The 20376-nt window shown below is 37.9% G+C and overlaps 1 protein-coding gene across 6 annotated transcripts in view; it reads right to left on the bottom strand.

The window, feature by feature from the left end:
• Positions 1 to 20376, bottom strand: part of CACNA2D1 (calcium voltage-gated channel auxiliary subunit alpha2delta 1) — a 440093-nt gene that overhangs the window by 382564 nt on the left and 37153 nt on the right. The window lies entirely within an intron of this gene.

Genomic DNA, 20376 nt, shown 5'->3' with positions numbered 1-20376 from the left:
GCCGCTACACTAAGCCAGCTGTAAACCAAGCATGCCATTGTATCTATCAGTAGCTGTAGCAAAGTTCACCACAACGGAGCTGGTATGCTGCCTGCCAGGACAACCTGCCTGACCTGCAGCTCACTCCCAGCAACACCTTTCCTGAAGCCTTTGAGGTCTCTCTCCCAACAGAGAGCACAAGCAGAGAAAAACAGCAACTGGGAGCAGGCCGATAAACCAGAATAAATCTTCTGACCTCTAGTCCCTCTTCGGACACTCTAAGGAAGCAGCCGTGGGACAGGCAGCAGTGGGCATAGGTGGCACGAGCTGTTTTGGCAACGCACGCCTGCTCTCCGGCTACTGTTCTTCACCAGGGAACAGGCAGCGATTTGCTGCTGTGCGTGCTCAGCTCCCTGTGCCCACTAAACCTGACTCTTTGGAAAAGCATTGGATCTAATACAGTTTTTGTGTTTCTGTGCCATGTCACATTTTGAAGGAACCATGGTACAAGTTTATTCCAGTGAGGTCCATGTTCAGAAGAAGACTGTGTTGCTTGCCTAGCCAGAAAGTTTGATCTCCAACTCATCTATCGTATCATCCCTGTCATTACCACAGCACTCTGCTCTGAAACCTGGAACAGATACATATATTTATCCTAGCCATTTCCTAGCCTTAATCTGATACCCAAGGAATGACTTCTTAGATAATTCATGAAAGTAGGAAAGATAGGAAAAAGAGAGACTCCATTTTTGCTAATATGGAAAATCTGGAAGACTAAGAAAGAACGTGGAGGACTGATTTTACTCCTTCTTTCCATGGTCATTAATATATTTTTTGTTAAACCACAATCAATATCTTAAAAGGGCACAATCTCTATTATGGAGTTGCAACTTGGCTACTTTTATTAAAGGATCCTTCCTCATGCTTTAGAAGAAAGTGATTAGTCATCCAAACACAAAAGATTTAGGGCTGTGACATCTAACATGAAGGACCTTCTGGCAGCCCAAAATAACACGTGCACAGATAGGGATGGGAACTACCTAGACAGGAAGGTACTAAGTTTTACAAAAGTGCCAAATTTAAGACAAATCCCTCTTCTCAATCAATAGTGGGTCACTCCCCAATCAATATACTGTCTCTCATGAATCCTATTTGAATCCTATTTCCCACAAGCAGAATGCTCTGACACAGTAAACAATAACTTTTTGAAGGTTTAGCTCAAAGTGTCTTTGAGGCCTTCACAAAATATCTGTAGCAGAAATTGAACTAGTAAATTGTAACCATGGTTTCTCATTAACCATAGCTTCTGCCCAGGATGTTTTCATCCTCCCTCCAGCCCCTGGCCTGGCTTGTTTGACACTCTCATCTACTCTGCCATATCCTTTATTTTCTCTTGTGTCATATCTTTATTTTTCCCTTCCAAATCTTTGCATAAAGAACAGTGATTTCACTCTGTCTGTACAGCACTTCCATTATTTCCTCACTGGATTCCAGGTGTTTCAGACATACAAAAATTACATCTTAAAACACCCTGAATGAAAAAAAAAAAAAAAAAAGAAGTCATGAAAAAGTTTTAGACTGAAATTATTTCATTACTCTCATTCATCAGTGAGCAATTTTAATTTATCTAGTTCCCAGGGGCTAGAAGCTTTCATAAGACTGTCTACCCTTTAAAATCTTCTCAGTGCACTCGACGAAGACTGACTTCTAGTCCAGATGGCAGAATGCTGAGTTATAATTCCAAAATTTTGGGAAGAAGATTATATTGATTGAACAACTATGTATGCCAAATCAATAATGCAAGAGGAGAGCTTATCACACAGGTTGTGATTATCTAGATTTCCATGAACAATTTTTTTAGCTTGCAGGTATTCTTTCTAATTTGGGTCAAGCTTTAAAAAATGCTTTCAAAAGACTGTTAAATCAATGCTTCTAAATAAAATAGTTCTAAAGTCTTGACAGGAGGAGTTCCACTGTATAAAATACTCACTGGATTCTCCATGAGGAAAAAGGATGCACAGAAAATTCTGAAAGTTGTAAAAAAAAAAGTGTAACATGGAACGTAAAAAATGCTTACCGGGACAAACCCTTTGTCACTTTAAAAGGACTGATGGGTACTAGAACAGTTGTTAGGAATTCCATCATCTCATAGCTGATCAGTAATAAACTGCTAATAAATTAGTAAGAGTAAACGTCTTCACTTTTAGTGGGAAACTATCGGAGTGGGTCTCAGAAGAAGGGCTTGAGCAAGTGTCTTCAATGGAAATCTTACTGATATGTCATTTCCAGAGGTACCCCCTCCATATTGTGGCATGAAAAGAGGATTTACCTCAAAATGGGCCTACCTCTTAACTTGGTATATCCCCCACTCTCTTCACAAATCCTGAGAAAGTTAGAGAGTGGTAACAGAATGAGTAAAAAGGTTGGAGACTCCATGAGTTTGTCCTGCAGTGCCCCACCAGAACTCTCCGTTGCAGGGCTTAACATCCCATTAAACACTTGCAAAGCAAAGCATGCTAAGGGAAAGCCCTTCAGACAGACACGATCTTTTAACAGGTGTCCAAACACTCCTTTTACCCACTGTAACCGAGCAGCCCTTTCTCTAGATTTTTCTTGACACTTCTTACCCTTTGTGTGATTTGACCAAACTTCAGGCTATTTGCCATTCTTTGGTGAATGTTTGCTGCACCATTTGAGTCACTTTGCTACCTATCTCCAAGCCAGGTAACAAGTAGATCCCTTCAGGTTAGTGTTGATGCTTTTCCACGGAGGTTCAACAAGAGGTTAATACATGCAACAGGTCAAGACAGTCACGGTCTGTATTTGCTTTCTCCTTTTGCACTGCATCACCAAGAGTGCTCTTACTGCCTTATTTCTTTGCTCATTCACATCTTATATATCTAACATGGCCCCATGAGTGTGATGTATGTTGGGACCTAGGGACCAATTACATTTTCATTTATTATTACAATTGATTCCATCATTGTTTTAATGCTCCCAAACCTTCCCTTCTATACTTTGTTTTCCAAAATCTGATGTAAAATAAATTCACTTCCTGGTTTAAATCTCCACAAAACCCTTATATTACATAAACATTTAGTTCTGTATAGAAATCAGTTTGTTAAAAATCACCTCTTATGGTGCATTATGTTTATTGTAGCTTTAAGCCCATCATGTGTATCTGTGAGAACAGTACCAACTCATAAGCACAAGTATGAACAAAAACAAAAAAATCCTATCATCTTCCATTTTTGAATGGCTTCTATTTTTCTGTGTGAAAGAATGAGATATATGAAAGGTGAAAAAGTGAAAACCATTACCCAAAAGTGTTTTCAAAAGCATAAAATAAATAATTGAACACACTGAGATTTTTTTATGATCCACTTCAGTTATAAAAATTCTGGGTGTTATTTCTAAGAGGAGTCGATAGAAAAAATCAGGGAGGATTGATTTTTAAATTGACTTTTTTCATTTCCCACTGCTTTGTATTTTTACTGGATATATTCCTCTCTGTCCTAAAAGGAAATGGAATGGTGAGAACATATATTAGTTAGTTAGTTGAACTTGAAATTTTGGAAGAAGGTACCCTTAAAAACATGAATTACTTATTACTACTATTACTTGTAAATGAAAGATGGATCATTTTCCTCTTTAACTTGCAAAAATATTCTTGATTTTTCAATAAATACTCCTCACATATTGTCCAGAATTCCTGCCTCCACACAATTTGCCCATACCTTGCCTTTTGAAGTGAGTCATCCCGACTAGGTTTCGTTTTCTTTTTTTGTTTTAATTTGCAATTGAACTAGGCTTCTGCTTCAGTCAATGAAAAAAGGCATCTCCAGAGTTGACCCATTCTATCCTCAGCCAGGTGAGCTGATCTACCTATCTCCTACATTGCCTCTAGTGGAGCCCTAGACAGCTTTGATTCCTAGCCCAGGTTCTCCAGCGTAGCTAGGCTACATGCTTGACTTTTAGGCAGGTTAGGGTAGACAATATCGGTTTCTAAACTGGAATAGGAAGAAGTCCACCTTCATTCTAATTTAATGGCAATTTCCCTCCCCAGCTGTAACTTAAATGTAAATAATGCTTCTTCCAGAACTGACTGCATATTTACCTTAAAAGATTATTTTCTTGCATATTCATCTTAGCCTATTAGACCTTCTGTAGTGGAAACTGTCCTTTTCTTACTTGCCTGTACAACAGCTAGTACAGCAGGGTCCAACATAATAAAAAGTAATAACTTCGGAAGGGTTTTTCTAGATTACTATCAAGAGTACAAATGATAAAATGGCATTCTACAACTCTGCAGAAGCTCAGTATAATTACTCTTGCCTTCCCACAAGAATTTAAATAACATAATTATAACATTATGTTATTATTAATGTTAATATGTTATAAATAGTAATAAACATTACTATTTATAAGGTCTAATGTCAGTATGTCTGCATCTCAATTCTCCCATCTTGCCACCAGACAAAAGTGTACATTTGAGATATTTCATGCTCCTCATAGACTGTTTTTCAGAAATGGACACAATCACATCCTATAACTTCCATGGGAAAATTTGGCAGAATGTTTAAAATACAACTTTTTTTTTCAGTTAAGGCATCACATTATCTCATTGTAATTTTTTTTAAAAAACATGTCTTTAAACAAATGAAACAAGAGCCTTTAGGCGGTGAAATGCTTGTCTGGTGCTCCTTTTAACTGAAGCCTGTAGTGTAATATCTGTCTGACAGCTGCTCATGGTCAGAGTTTATTTAACAATTGGAAAGCTGTCACAGCAAACGTGAGCTCCCATGACTTAAAGAAGCAGCAGTCATTTTTTTTCCGCAAAGGGCACCAAGAGAAAGCCTGTACAAAAGGTTAGTTTGTTCCTACCGTTATTAGTTTGGCATGAACATTGCAATGGATGTTCCACTGAAAGGTGACTACATTTTGCACTACAATTGATTTTAACCCCCTTCTCCCACACACAGGCTTTTGCCATATTAAGCAATGACTAGACAAAAGGACTGCCCACGTGCCTTTCCATAGCAACTTCTAAGTGATTTGAATGATGAAGGGGACGGTCTGATTAAAGACAGACAGACACGGGTCATTTACTGGGGAATTAGAAGGTACAACCCTGCTGCTGCCGCTTGGGCTCTGACCAGATTGATGAAGAAACAGCCAGAACACTACAGAGCCATCCATCCACATTACGCTATTAGCCAACCTAGCATAACAGCTATTTTGACAGCACAGAAAGCTTTTTTTTTTTTTCCATTTTTCTTCTTTCCTTTTTTTTTCTTTTTTTTAAAGTAGGACAATTATATTTCCTAAAGTCAGAGGATTTTCACAGGTACACCCCTAGTCACGCTCCAAGTAAAACTTAATATAGCAGGTGCTAGACTAAGAAATCTTGCTTTTAACTTCATTAAAACCTATTTTTATGTTAAACCTGTATACTAAACCATATTTGCAGAACAGAGCACTGCTCAATTACAAGGGTAAAAGAAACCAACAGATCTAGATGTAGGACAGCCTGGCTATAACCTTTTTCCTGCTGAAACTGATGCAATGTTTTTCTGCTGACTTCAAGGAAAGTAGATTCATGTGATTATATGCCATAGCTTTGTAGATCGCTCACACTAAATAAGGTCCATTAGCTGACTTCTGCTTGGATAATGTCTTATAATCTAAAGAGGCAGGTGTAGAACTTAACCCTGCCAATTGAAGTCACTTGGTACGTTGGACATCCACATCCAGCTCTCCTCAGTTAAGATTACATTTTGCTCAAGTTTCTGAATAGTTCTTGCATACAAAAATAACAACAATTAAAGTAAAGAAAGCTGTAAGTAGCAAGAGGAAGAAGTGTTTTCAAAATAGGTCAATATTTCTTAGATTATCAAAAAGGAAAAAAATACATAACACATTGCTCCTAATTCAATAGAAAAGTGGTCTTTGAAAAATGAAGATAAATTAGATTAGACTCAGAAACAGTGAGAGCAAGCCTTGCTATATTTTTTCAAGCTAACTCCACTCCCTTTTCTTGCTCAGAAAAACCTTCACTTTCAGGATCAGATGCTTTTTAGACGATTTCCTGTCAGTGAAGGAGGGAGGAAAGGCTACAAAATTATCATAAAAGCAGGATTCTCAACCATTCTGTGTCCCTCTTAGGCAACACTAAAGGGCAAACAGAAACTGTTATTGAAATTTATAGAAGGCATGTGAAAGAAGACGTATGTTACAATGGAATTACTAACCTTCTACACAGAAATTACCCGTGTTGCTGCATTTATACCTCCTACTGCAAAACTACTGAGTTTTAATACCACTATATATTTTGATGACCTATTAAGCTGACAGTACTCGTATTTCAGATATGTGGGCGGATGGATAGATTTATAGAGAACCAGACTTTGGAAGGAGTAATAAAGGCAGGTTTTGTCAAATACTAAACAAATTGTCATAGTGTGCTAAAATCCCACTGATTCTGAATCAGGGAAAGAAAAGGGTTGGCTATAGAGAGACTGATGCAAAGTTCACTAAAATCCCATAGTTATCAGATCAAGCTCTTGAATCTCCACTGCATAGCCAGAAAATGAATAAAAGAGAGTTATGTAATTTAAGATGAGATATAAAAACAAATTAGGGCAAAGTAGCCCATATAAGCATTTGTGAATTTTCCAGATCTTACTATAGGATTTGTAACAGTCCAATTAGATGCCACAGACTGGAGGAGATTTAAATTCATCATCTAGAGACATGTTCACCTCATTCTCTAACTTCTACAGTTATGAACCCCTCAGAGTGGCATACAGTCCTCCAATACTCCTCTTTCTGTTGTTTGGAAATTTACTAATGGACTATGTGAAGGTATGACAGTTTACAAGTATAGTATAAATACTACATATAGTAAATAGCAACTTGCAAAGAAGTTAAGGATTCAGAAATTTAAGTGAAAAGGAGTGTGCGCTGCAATGTTGGGAGATCCCACCTTATTCCAATGCGATAATGATACAGGCATGTATATCCACTGCCAGCTCTCTGTTGAAAAATGTATCGCATAATTTTGTATAAATGTTTGGAAGAACTTTTGTGTAATAAAAGCAAAGCACAGATTAATTCATGACATTTAGCTACTGCACTGAGTGAGGAAAATAGGGAAGCTATGCAATCTCTGTGCATGCAAATGGGTGCACAAAATGCATCATCTACTCCATAGGTAAAGTTATTTCCTCTTTTGGCAAGAAGAAAAAATAGTACTTTGTTTCTTTGCCCTCTTTGACTGTCTTATCTGCCCAAATGTGACAAGCTGCTGGCCATGTAGTCTGCAAGGACTTTCCAGATGTAAGAAAGACAGTCCCAATAGCCAAGGCCAGAGGGACCCTTTTGCTCTTTCCTGTTTTCAAAATGTAAAATCCCTGCTTGAGATAGTTATTTTACATTTGTCAAACTGAAACATTTGGGGAGCAAGACATAATTTCTGTGTCATATCTGTCATTTTGTAGAAAGGGTCAATGTAGACAGAAAACTCTTCAGGATACACTGGATTTTTAGTAGCAGACATTTTAATGTTTAGACTTGGAATTTTTAAGCTCTTATTTCACATGCTTAATCCATCCAGGCACAGAAGCTATTACGATTTTCCCATTTTTTTCCAAACACTCCTCCTCTACATAAACATGGTTCCTCTTCATCATAGCCTTCACAGAACAAGCACGCAGGAGCACTCACTAATGACTGCTCTACCAACTGCTCTTTCAAGGAATCCCTCTGTACCACAGACAAATGGGGCACTAGGAACCCAGTGATGCAGCATTGGTACAGACAGAAGGAGGAGGAACGGCCCCCTGATTTGGCCACCAGCTCAGGAGATTTAAGTTCCACCACTGACTTCCAGGACAAAGTCAGTGGCAAGTCAATAGCTAATGGCAAGTGAAGGGCAGATCTGTCACACCCCAGTGACTGCCTATGTCCTAACAAACGGTTTGCTTCTTAATATTGAGTCTCGGTGGCAGGTTCCAGGACGGAAATGGTCAACTGTGGATGGCACCGTGAGTTGCTCAGTGTTTGCCCTAGAAAAGCAGAAACCTTTCTCCATCCTCACCCAGAACTTCTAGGCCCAACTAACTCCTTCACCCCGACATGTCTTTTGCAACCCTGGAGCGCAGCTTGAACGGCTGTTTTGCTCTCATCTTCCAACAAAACCTTGCCTAAATATCTCCATTAGAAGGCTTCAAGGATGGATCTGGGAATAGCACCCTCTGACCCAGCAGCTGGACCTACTCACTGCTGCTCACTCCCATTGAAATACCCTCTTCTTATGTTTCAGTTCAGTTCTTTATCTGTAACCGCACTTTCCACTTTAATAAGTGTGTGGTAGATTCTCCAAAGCATCCAGAAGTTAAACAGGAGTGATCCAGGAATTCCTTAAATATGGTGTTCATTTTCAAGAGCCAGGATCAGGGCATGGTCATATTATTTTGTAAGCTTGTTCAGTATAACCCAAGTGGCTGACAGGTGTTTAGCCACACATGTTCATAATTACAGCTTCTGCTTCACAAATATTTCCCTTCACTTAGCCAAAAGTGTTCTTTTGGAGTCTAAAGCTTCCTAGCAAATAACATGAAAAATATCCTCTAATGGAAATTACTGTTGCACAAAATATCATTTAATAATTTAAGCTCAATCTTTAATGTAAGCCTGACAAATAGAATCAGCTGCAAAATTACTATAAGCTGTAAAAAGAACTCCTTAAAAATTATTCGGTTTTAATTATCAAAGATTATAGTGCTAAAACAGTTTAACAGAGAAGACATAACAAATTTTCAGCTCAAATGACTGTCAGTAGTCCTCAGATGTGTTTCATTAAAGGCTTTTACAATCAGATATACATCTAGTACCATTTATTGCTTAGCATTGAAAGGACAATCAAACACTCAAAATCTAGTTACCATTTCTGTGGCTGAGAAATATAAGTTCAAAATGAAGAATCCCTAATTTGTTTCTAATCTGTCTAGATGAAACGCAATCATTTTGTTTTAAATTGCAGTGGTCTAACATATGGCCTAGCATATAGATCTCATGGAGGAGCAGCCACTGGAGAGCCCTTGGTGTATTTGCCCCCATGGGAGTTCCCCCAGAAGAGCACTTAGGATGCCTCTCATCCCCTCTTTGCTTCACCTCTGATAACTAGTATTTAAAGAGTGTCCAATGCAATCTGGACTAAGTTCGTATTACTCTAATACAAACACAGATACTCCACTAAAATCATACATTCAATTTGGTAAAAAGGAGACCAAAACTGAATCTCACATATATCGCTACAGTTTTCCAGTACTGTAGCAACGGTACCTGGATTAGAAGCTGGCCCCTATGCAAAATAATATGTAAATGCTGCTATATTTTGATGGTTTTATGTTATACGGTAAGTCTGTTAATGGTGTAATGCCTTTGGAGAATAAAAAAGCATGTCTTAAAAAAATGATTGCAAAATAAATCTCGGTGTAATGGAACTTTACAAAGTGCTTAACTGCACAATTTTGCTAAGACGTTTCAGGCAAAAAATGATTTTATCAGTTGTGTTTAACATATCGCACTCATAATTTAACCATAATTTATACTGAAATTACTTTTCCCCAAAACTAATAAGCATTACATTTTAGCCTCAGAAAAAAAGTCTAAGGAAATTAAAATATGGCATATTGGATACCAGTAAAGAAGAGATTAAAGGAAAAAAGAAAGTTTCATACAAACCAGGAACTTATTCAGAAACTTACTTATGCACATTCATCCACACGCATGGGCACCAATTCAACTCAGTGAGAATTTCATCTGAGCCACCCAATTCGTGCCATTACCATCGCACTGTCTTGTTTTCATGCATCTAGAATGCAGAAGCTACACATATGGACTAGACATGCATGCTCTCCATACTGACCAAACTATAGAGGCCACCATGATAATACACATACATTTATCACCTTAAAGCATGCAATTAGTTTGATCTGCTGTTTGCGGTAGGACATTTACCTTTTTTCATTGTATACATGAGGAAACTGTAGTATCTAGGTATAACTGAGTGAAAATAGAGACTGCACAATGTCTACATAACGCAGCAGCATATTACTGTACCATGAGATGATATGATCACACTGATTCAAAGCCTGCCTCAGCCTGACAAAGAAATACAGGATCAAACCTTAGACTGAAAAAAACTTATTAAAGTAAAGTAATATAAAATATATAGTAATTCAGATAAAAATTAAAACTTTAGCTTTTCTTTGTTTATATTATCTGTCATTGAATGTATACAGAGTAACCTTTTTTAGTTTAGGTTATGCAGCACTGAATGTATATACTTAACAGGACTGCCAATATAAGCGGTCAGAGAAATGGCCACGGGTCCATCTCATTTTGTCCCCACCTACACTTTGAGGAAGTGAATAGCAAAACTTCCCTTGAGTTTAGCAACACATGGATACCTTCTTAAATCAGTGTATCTCCCTGTCTTTCAGGGAATTGAGGTATAAATGAGTACCTGTATTAAAAATCAGGGGGGTTTGTTGGGGTTTTTTTTTGTGAGAAAAATGGGTATTAAAGTACTTCACCTCTCATAGAATATATTAAGTAAGTGCAGCTGAGGCAACGGCGTTACATCAGCAGGGAGCTCAGTTGCTCACTTCTCTATATTTATCGGAGCGTCTGATGTGGGTTTTGGTTGTAGCAGCAGGAAGCCCAACACACAGGACTGACACTAGCACCAGCAAATCACTGCTGTGCCCTGTGCCAGCAGCTTTGCTGCAGTGAGGTACATGAGCAGGTGAATAATTCCACCTATGCAAGTGGTGCTAGTCATATAATTTAAGTACACAGCTGAACTGGGAGTCTACATGGTCAGATCCTGTACAGCAAGTCTACCTTTTCGGGGTTTGCCACTTGCCTAAATGTAAAAGTTAAATGTAAAAACAGAGGGATACTTAAAGATAAGCACGTGTTTATGCACTATGGAAGATAGGGCTTGATTGTATAGAGAGAATCTTCCTTATAACTCCATATGAAATTATTATTATTAAAAATATGTTATTTATAATGGCCATTTAATAGGAAACTCATTTTGAAAATATTCTATGATCTTTTAAGCACTGAAAAAAGCAACAAAGGTTGGCAAAAAAAGTGCAGGGTTTTTTACACAGCTATGAACTGTTTGCTACCAAGCTTCCAATTTTATAAGCTCCTTCAAAATGCAGTTCTGTGTGATGTTGATTCCTCTTGTTTAATAATGACAAGGATTCATAAATAAAACATCTGTTATATCAGATAGCAGAATGCCAACTTCTGATAAACCCATGTAGTCTAAGAAAAAAAAAATGACTCCAACTATACTCCATCAATGTAATGCTACTCTTCTTCTAATTTATTATATTTTTTCAAATTATTATATATTTTAAGAAATTTTTGTTGTACAGCATACTCCAAAGAATATTACTTGAAAGCTGCACATCCAAATTAATCAGCTGTTTCATTTGCAAATATATTCTTCCTTTCAAAGCGTGACTTCCAATGTGCAAAGCTGTCACCTCCTTAACGTGCCACTGCTGTGGCATGTGTAGTAATAGCATGTATAGTATATATCTGCATTCAGTGCTGCCATTTAAAACAAAAAGTAAAATATCACAACAAAAGACGCAAAAGACGCAAAGCAGAGATTATTGTACAAGCAAAAGACTGGCACAGAATATTAAGTTTCTACAGAAATTAGCATCAAAATTAGCATAGCCACGCTGTCTTCAAATTCTTTCCATTTCACAAAGTCGCGCTGAATTACACTGAGTTTTTGCTAAAGGCACAGCTGGCATGTTGTGGTTCCTGGGATGCAAATGCATATTAATGATTATTTGAAAAGGATAATAGTATAGGAGAAAATAATCAATGCATTCTTTTCCTCCTGTTCAAGAGGTTGTCAATCTGTTCCCACAAAACACTGCAGTTTTCTGTCTTGAAAACAGTTTTGAAAACTGTCCATTACAATATGAGGTCCAAATCCATGAACTCGTCGTACATTAGCAAGCCTAGAGGAGGTCAGAACTCCTGATCACAGGATCAGGACAGTGTCTGCACAGGCTGGTGCAGGTGGACGTCAGATACATTAAAATCATGACTAAGTTTCTCCAGGGTGTTTGACAGATCAGCTGTATATCAGAAGTGCTAGAATACTGTAAACTACCAGAAAAAAAATCAATGGAATTACCCTGTAAAGAACCAGCAGCAACCAAAACCATATTTCAGTCTTCCACTTTTCAAAATTAACCTTTTGAAATGGCTAGTGTCAGGCTTCACAGGCCAGTTCAGTCATGAACAGCTGTGCAGGTCTTATATTTCTGTTGTAATCCTCCAATAGTGATGTATAGTATTTTTCTTAAATCTGCAGAAACTGGAGATTGAAGGATAATGCTAAATGTCATTACTGGAGTGATACAAAAGTCTCAGCTTCATTCTTTAAAAGAAAAAGAACTCTCACAAATTACTTTCATAAATCTTTAGAAAAATAAGAGTACGTGCTCATGACGTTTGGGCTCCACTTTTGAAAGCCCGTTTGATGAGACTGCAAGTGTTTGATTCAGAAAGCTCAGGCACAGAAATGGTTTCCAACTGCGCACGCGGGCCAAAGGGCTGTAAGGGTCAGTTCACAGTAAAGCTAAACAAGAATGACATTAAATGTAATTCAGCTTTAAAACAATGCCTTCTCAAAGAGGCTTCGCTCTCCTTTCTCAGGCTGGGGTAAATGCTCTAAGGTCAGGAGGCCACAATGCTTGTCAGTGCATTCAATGCACATTAAAAAGACAGGCTATTAAGGAAGAGTCTCTGACATTCACTTGGGAGCCAATGCTCCCCTCTTCCACTTGTCCCCTTCCCCAGTTTCAACACATTCTCTAATTAAGCATCAATACAATGCAATATAATTGAACAGATGTAGTAGTCATTACCAGGAATTACCCATTCTCCTATCAAATCAGAGTGTACAGAAAGGGCTGTGTTTGAAATGGGTGAACTTAATTGCCCAATGGTCCCCAAGAGGGATGTACAAATAGATCAAGACATCACACACGCACAACTGATCTCAGCTCTGATACAAGCTTTTTGTCACTCCCTCATCCATCTTTGCTTACTAGGGTTAATGGTGGCTGAAGTCGACGCCGGACAATTTAATAAATAAGAGCATTGGATGTGTTTCAAATGAAGCATACCGGAACGCAGGCTTTAGTGACATTTTGATTAAAGGTCCATACATAGCGAAGGCTTTTTATGAGGCAGCTGCTTAAAAGACAATCTATTTGAGTAAAAACAGAGCAGGGTAGCTGGTATCCCTTGGCAATTTACTGTGAAACATTTGTTTGCTTCACAACGATCTGATTCACAATCATTGCACTTGCATGGTTGGTTGATTAAATCAGTATCTCTAGCAGTCATTACAGTGAGCAAAGAAAAAAAGTCAATTGCTAAAGTAATGCCCCTCTGTGTTATGCAAAACAGATAAATCACAAGAGTGCGTTCCATTTTCTTTTCCAGCACCTTGTTCTCTGTTTTCATTTCCCCGTATAAAGTACTGGGGTTTTAAGTTACAGACTCATAAATAGTATTTAATTAAGAAAAGTCTTAATCCAGGGTAGTGGTGATAGCTTTTCTGAAGGGAGTGCACTACCAACAGTTTAATAAACAATTGCAGATTCACTGATATTGATCTAGGAAAGGATTGATTTTCTTAAAAAAAAAAAAAAAGAGAAAAAAAAAGAAGGGTATTAAGGGTATTCAAATGGAAACAACAACAGTAATTTGAATCTGATCACGAAAAAAACACAACCCACTCTCCACCTCAGGCTTCCTCTCCCTATGTTGTGATCTGCAGTGTGACAAGTAAAGAGATGCCTTGGTTCCAACCTGGGCTATCAGAAGTAACTAAAGAGTATTTAAAAGGCATAGATATGAAGTATTCAGGCAACAGAAAAGAAGAAAATAAGAAAGAGTCTGGCAAGCAGGGAAAACGTCAACTCTGGAGGGTCATGCTGCATTTATTTAGGCCTGGATGGGTGTCAGTAAGTAGAAGAGAGCAAGGGACGGAAAGCAGGAATGAAGGGACAGCTCTCATACTGCAAAAGCGCAAGCTAAAAGATTGCGCTTAATTTAGATAAATCTCTGTGAACAAGAGCATTTCAACTTTTTTTTAAATTTAATTTTATTTATAAAATGCTACCCTAGGCAGTTTCCCAATTGCTCGGTGAAAAGGCTGTCGATATCGTTAGAGAAAGACGAAGGAGCCTTTTAAACTAGGTGCAGTTTCTGCATTTCTCTTCATTGTCATGACTCTAATACAATTTTGCTGTGACAACATACCAGATTCCAAGGATACACTGAATGCCTCAACAGCTCTGAATATGTAACATTCCCCAGATGGAAGGGAAGGCAAAAACTTTAGTACAACTGTGTTCTCATGTTCACCATAAAGATAGTTCTGAAAGAGTAGTCTCATACCTTTGCCAGACACTCATTCACTAAAGTGTCACAATCTGTACAATTTTCTTCTTCATAAGCATATTTTTCATAATTTTGTTCTTATGTTTGTCTGCATCTGACATTTTAAAACACTACAGAAAAAGGTCTGTGCTCAGATTGCAAATCTCTCTCTGTATGCTACTTGCCCTTTGGACTTAACACTCATCAGACAACACCTTGCTCTCTCTTGCCCAGTGAGAGAATATCTAGTGTCTATTTAGGACGGAATCTATTTAAGTCTTTCCAGGGAAAAAAAAAAAATTAAATGGAAAAACGGGGACCAAGTAGAAAAAGAAATAAGCTAGTAGTTTCAATATCAAAGTTCTTTCTTGCGTGCTCCATTGCATGCATGTTAAAATAAACTTCACAGCATGGTAAGGCGCGTGCCATTTGCTTATTTCAAAACACTCTCTCACGCAGAGGTATTTCTAATGAATTAGTAGTACTTGAAACACCTTACACAACATGTGTAAGTAAAATAAAATTGCCTGCAAGAAGCACTAACCCATTATCCAAATTTTGTCAAAGATTCTAGTTAGATTGCACAGAATAAAGGTTAGAGACTTCTCCAGATATAAACTGATTCGTAACGCTGCGACCATGACGCCAGCTGTAAAAGTAATGCCTGTCCCATTGCTCATCTCTTACATCCTAGTTACTGATTAATGCTTCAGAGGTGCATTGGAAGGTCCTAGATTTTCTTTCTCTGTGGATTACAGGCATTATATTAAATGAACATAGCAGATGAGATCCAAACAGGACCAGATTCTTAAGTGTGATTTGAATGATCACAACCTGATCACCATCCTTTGAGCCATCTCCATGTGCCAAGAAGTAAGTTTCGCTGAGTTGAGCCTTTTATGAATACAAATAGTTGTATTTCCCTCCCTCGATCATCTTCACTAATCTCGTTTATTTAAGAGGCTGTTAAAGGACTGCATTCAGAAATCATGAATCAGGCCTCAAATTCAAGAGTGTGATTTGAAATATATTTATGCTTAAATGTAATATTCAGAATCATTTTAATTTACCTTGGCTTTATCTGGGTTATTTGAGAGAGCTTACAATGGCTCTTTATGTATTAGCCCTGCTTCGGGAGATAGTAAAGGCAACAAACCCCTTCCCTGATTTCGTTGTCTGCAAGCTAAGGGGCAGTAGCAGGCAGGTGCTTTATGTGCAGACAGTCAGAGTATGTTTATCTGGCACTAATTATGTGTGGCTTGTTTGACTCATACACCTTTAGTGTTCTGTTACATGATTAACTCTATAGATAAAGACTATATCCTTACTGTAACTTTACACAGTGCTTAGTGCTTGGGAGTACAAATGAAGTCTCTGAATGTTTTTCTAGTACAAGGCTGAGATATTTTTCAATGCCTAAAGGATCTATGTACTCAACCTCCATTACATTAATGACAATCTGAGGGATATTTGTGTGATTTGCTTTAGGTTCTCGCTGTAGGCTTTCTAAATTGCTTCTTTGGAAGTTTCTGCCTCTCACCATTGACTGCGTGGGGAAGTCAAGTGCCTGACCTGGGCTTTCTGAGCTGCACCTAAGAATTGTAATCATGGGGTAAATAGTACAGGAGCTTTCACAAGTCTAAATTCCCCTTCGCTACATTGTCAACCTGCCTCTCTCAACAAAATCCCCCTCTTAAATTCAAGTGAGAGCTTGAGAATGGGCCAGTCTACCACATCTACAACCACCTGATCTGTGTGGGTATAGAAGAAGGTAAACAAAGACAGAGACATCTGACCGCCCCTCATTTGCAGAATTAACATGTCCTTTTTTCTACTAGCAATCATGATTGCTGCAGGCTATCTGGAAAGCATTCTGAGCTCCACTGATGTTTAAAAGGCCCTTAGTGCACAACAAAGTAGCACAATAAAAATTTGATCCATTTATACCCCTTTCTAAGCGTGTCGCTGAAACATAATCTCTTTTCATTTAAAATGCGAGAGCGCAGTGCTATATGAGATCCGCTGCCTGCAGTACAACTGATGATACTTTAGATAAGAAGGATGAGATAGCTTTCAGTCTTACAAAGGTAACAGACCACTTTAATGAAAGTTTAGAATTTGTGTTTAATATTTAATCAACTTAATACTTTGATTTATGTAGGCTACTGTATATCCTCCAAGGGAAAGAGGAGAGTACTTTCACGGAAGAGCATTTGGGGAGAAAAATGTTGACATTTCTACTCAAGTTAAACTCCTAATTGTGCATAAATCTTTTATAGTTCTTCTGTTTCTCTGAATAAATTACTTTCACATTGCAAACACAAAATCAGACATTTCTAAACTGTGGTTTATGATAAGCACTCCTCATAAAACACTAGCTTCTCCTCATTTCCAGTACAGAAACAGCACTAGTATCAGACACCGGGAGAAGCATTAATGCATGCACAATACAGGTCTATTTTCATGTTCTTTAACTCTGTAGAAACCCTTTACTGAGACAGCTAAAAGCAGTTCTTGATAAAATAAAACAAAATGGAGGGAAAACAATGATGTACCATCAAAAGGCCAAAGAATAGAGTAATAGATTTATGCACAAAAATAATGAAATTCTTAATGACCATGTCAGATTTGGGTATCTACATCCTAAGTACATAGTGTTAGCTGAGATGAAAGGTTTATGCATATAAAATTTAATATTGAAATACAGGGGTTTCCTCCATACACACTCTCTTTTTATAGTCTACAACAAGACGAGATATTGAGAATGTGCATCAAAAGGTACTGTAAAAGTATCTGATGGCTATCGGCCTTCCTATACAAGCAAGGTATTGGCAGCTCGGTTACCATATTCTTGACAACTGCTAAATACAAAATAATCAAGTAGCATGTTCTTGACTAGTAAGTTGTAAAACCTGTTGCTATTCACTGTCATGATAAGATTACAGAATTCTCTCTTCTCCATTTCTGATGGAATACTTTGAAATTGTCTCTTGCTCTACCTAAAATCATATATCTCTTAGCAAGTGCACATGTACTGCATTGACTCTTTACTTTTACCATTTCCTTTCAAATGCCAATCCAAAAAGCATGTCAGCACAAGAAGAGTCACATCATCATTCACACAGTCCATTGGTAGCGGTCTTGGCGAGGGAAAGTGGGCAGATTGATTTTGTTCCCACAAGAAAAAAGTAAGTGACCTATGAAATGTGAAGCTGACCTTTTATTTGTTATCAGTCATCTGGACAAGTAAAAGGGACCACCCTCTTTGTTATGTTTATTGGGCTTTTGTCAACACTACATGCCCCAAATTGGTATTTCCTGAAAGGCTAAACGAATTACAAGTGACCTGCCAAATCATAAAGGAAATCATGGCAGAACCATGAAAAGAATCATCATCCTTGTCATTGGTTCACTAGACTTTTGGGCAAGAAAGTGTGAGCAGAAATAGCTTAGTCCTGCAAACCCCTAACCTCTCCAACCCCCTAATACTCAGAGAGAAGCAGCAAGCAAAACCATCCAGAGCAGTTGTACCTCTCCACATCCATGCAAATCCTCAGCACTCACCTGATGCAGTAAAATATGTATCTCATTCTACATTACTTTGCACTACTTTTAAGCTGGTATAAGTTGATTGGTTTTAGCAGCTTCCAGAGTAAGAGTTACATGGCAATACAGAAACCAAGTCCTACTAGTTTTCCATTGTGAAAAACTGGTATTAACCAACTGGGCATTTAAAATTTCAAAAGAAAAGCCAACGAACAGCTTTGTATGTGGCTATAGTTAAAAGATAAGCCATTATTGCTTTCTAAAGCTACTTGATAATGGATTAAGCAAGATGCTACTTGCTCCTTTCCAAGCTCGCTGCTCCCACAAGCATGGGACAACCGCTCAGGGACAACCAGCTCTCTAACTTCACCAGGTGACATGTCACCTTTAGGCATTCCAGGCCAGAGGGTCTCATGGACTGGTCACAACTGATTCCTCTAGAGCTCCTCCACCTCCTCCTAGGGACATAATTACTCACCTTGCACAGCCATAAAATTTAATACTGGATTTCTCACACAGGGCTTTTTTTATTCATGGCATCATGCTAGCAAGCCTAACAATTGGCAAAGTGCTGAGTTCAGCTGTCTTGTAGCTTGAATCCAAAGAATCCAAACTATGGCTCTATTTTATATACATTTACCAAGTTCCTCATGCATAAGCTCATGCATTCTTCCAGTAGTTCTCATCTTCTATCATATACATACCATTTAGTTCATTGTTTTAGCCGTATGCTAAACATACTCTCAAGCTCCAGTTATTAGCAAACAGCACGTGTTTTATTTGTGCTATGCATTTTCAACTGCCTATTTGGATGTTTCTTGGTCTGCGTATCTTCTGCTACAGGTGGTTTGTGCAGACTTCTGTTAGTCCTTTGATAGTCACTTCTGTGACTATGCACAGCCTACTCAAGAGTTAAGTGTTTAACTGCTTAATCAGCCAAACACTGAAGCTCCCATTACTTGAGACATGCGTATAGTAGACATAGTATTTTTCAGACTCATGTAACACTGCTTTAGCCTTAAGCAAAGAAAAAAATGGATGCTATGACATGTTCCTTTCAGCCAAATTCTATTAATCCAGTAAAACTCTTACTGCAAATAATTTCACTGTTTAAGGACTTAAATAATATGATTCTTTTCACTGAACTCAATGAAGCTTATCTAAACAGAAAAAAAAAGGAATTACCCGTAGGTATTTCAATAAGTTTTTATTTTTTAAAAAATCATTTTGAAAAGGTTAAAGCAAATTTACACATGTGCTCCAGGCAAAACCTGACCATTTTCATCCTCCCTAAAAAACTGTTTTAAGCAAAGTGAAAGGAGGAAGAATAACAAAAAAACTGTTAGTAGAGAAACACAAAGCTGTTGTTGAAAGAAAGCATATCATTTCTGTGTTGTCTGTAGTGTAATTTTTTTCACATAGCTCTGTTTCCAAAAGATGCTGAGCAGCTATAAAATATTTTCACTGACAGTCCACTTTTATCGGTTATCTACCATCTTCACGATCATGCTTACTTCCATGACTCTATATAATCCATTACTTTAAGTAAAAAGCCACTCTAACTCATGACACAAACACATTAAAATTGCACTGCTTAATAAGGAAGCAGCAGAGGAAAATCACAGCACATGCCTAAAATGTTCAGCATGGCCTTTGGATGTTAGCACTAAACAGCCAGAATTCCTTGCACCAGAATGAACACTTTACAGCACAGAGTAATGGCATCTGTAAATATGAAGCATGACATGCTGGAAGCATCTGAACAACAGTAATTGCAGCTTCCACTTGAAATTCTTGTGGGGAATTTGATGAGCTCCAGCTTCAGTACCACAATGAAAAATTCATAATTTAAGAATGGACAGGAGAATGGAATAATGAAGTAACGAAAGAAAATACTTCAGAGGACTTGCTTTTTTCCTTCTTTATTGTGGGCCTGCTCCTCTACAAACAGTAAGTGTCTGCTATATAATGATAAATTTCTTCAAATGATAACAATTTCAAAGAAATACAAAGTAGAGGGATAAAGGAAGGAAAGGCTATGAAACCTTGCTAGGTTTTTTCATCACTGGCAAAATGTCAGGATTTTCCCAAGGAAAACAGCGGTGCTAGAAAATGTCCTGAATAACATCACTGAAACAGAAGCTATGTTCATATTAGGAAACACTGAAGCACATCAGGAGCAAATCTGGGGAGCAAAGCAGTTATGCTGAGGACCAAATGCCCAAACCTGGTGCACTTGGGGCATTTTACTTCGGACTGGCTGTAGTTTGGTCCTGGGGACTGAATGCCTGTGAGCAGTTAGAGAACATTAGTTGTGCTCTTGAAGCACAACTTCCAGTTAATTTTCAC

This window comes from Ciconia boyciana, chromosome 1, assembly GCF_034638445.1.
Source record: "Ciconia boyciana chromosome 1, ASM3463844v1, whole genome shotgun sequence".
Lineage (NCBI taxonomy): Eukaryota > Metazoa > Chordata > Aves > Ciconiiformes > Ciconiidae > Ciconia > Ciconia boyciana.
This window is presented reverse-complemented; position numbering and strand designations above follow the sequence as displayed.